The sequence below is a fragment of the Fragaria vesca genome, unplaced genomic scaffold, assembly GCF_000184155.1.
Source record: "Fragaria vesca subsp. vesca unplaced genomic scaffold, FraVesHawaii_1.0 scf0510969, whole genome shotgun sequence".
Taxonomy (NCBI): domain Eukaryota; kingdom Viridiplantae; phylum Streptophyta; class Magnoliopsida; order Rosales; family Rosaceae; genus Fragaria; species Fragaria vesca.
The window spans coordinates 1-1013 of NW_004441434.1; the positions used below are offsets into that span (position 1 = coordinate 1).

The 1013-nt window shown below is 40.6% G+C and overlaps 1 pseudogene; it reads left to right on the forward strand.

The window, feature by feature from the left end:
* Nucleotides 1–103: 103 nt before the first annotated feature.
* LOC101308240 lies at nt 104–827 on the forward strand (annotated as a pseudogene; the record flags this gene model as incomplete).
* Between the last annotated feature and the right edge of the window lie 186 nt (nt 828–1013).

Genomic DNA, 1013 nt, shown 5'->3' on the forward strand with positions numbered 1-1013 from the left:
AAGATGTTCCACTAGAAATATTCTTGTTATTGCTTCGACTCATATTCCCCAAAAAGTGGATCCCGCTCTAATAGCTCCGAATAAATTAAATACATGCATTAAGATACGAAGGCTTCTTATTCCACAACAACGAAAGCACTTTTTCACTCTTTCATATACTAGGGGATTTCACTTGGAAAAGAAAATGTTCTGTACTAATGGATTCGGGTCCATAACCATGGGTTCCAATGTACGAGATCTTGTAGCACTTACCGATGAGGCCCTATCGATTAGTATTACACAGAAGAAATCAATTATAGACACTAATATAATTAGATCTGCTCTTCATAGACAAACTTGGGATTTGCGATCCCAAGTAAGATCGGTTCAGGATCATGGGATCCTTTTCTATCAGATAGGAAGGGCCGTTGCACAAAAATGTAACTTCTAAGTAATTGCTCCATAGATCCTATATCTATCTATATGAAGAAGAAATCATGTAACGAGGGGGGTTCTTATTTGTACAAATGGTACTTCGAACTTGGAACGAGACATGAAGAAATTAACGATACTTCTTTATCTTTTGAGTTGTTCTGCCGGATCGGTCGCTCAAGACCTTTGGTCTCTACCCGGACCCGATGAAAAAAACGGGATTACTCTTATGGACTCGTTGAGAATGATTCTGATCTAGTTCATGGCCTATAGAAGTAGAAGGCGCGCCGGTGGGATCCTCCCGGACAGAAAAAGATTGCAGTCAGTTTGATAATGATCGAGTGACATTGCTTCTTCGGCCCGAACCAAGGAATCCCTTAGATATGATGCAAAAATGGATCTTGTTCTATCGTTGATCAGAGATTTTTCTATGAACAATACGAATCGGAGTTTGAAGAAGGGGAAGGAGAAGTAGTCCTCGACCTGCAACGGATAGAGGAGGGTTTATTCAATCACATAGTTTGGGCTCCTAGAATATGGCGCCCTTGGGGCTTTCTATTTGATTGTATCGAAAGGCCCAATGAATTGGGATTTCCCTATTG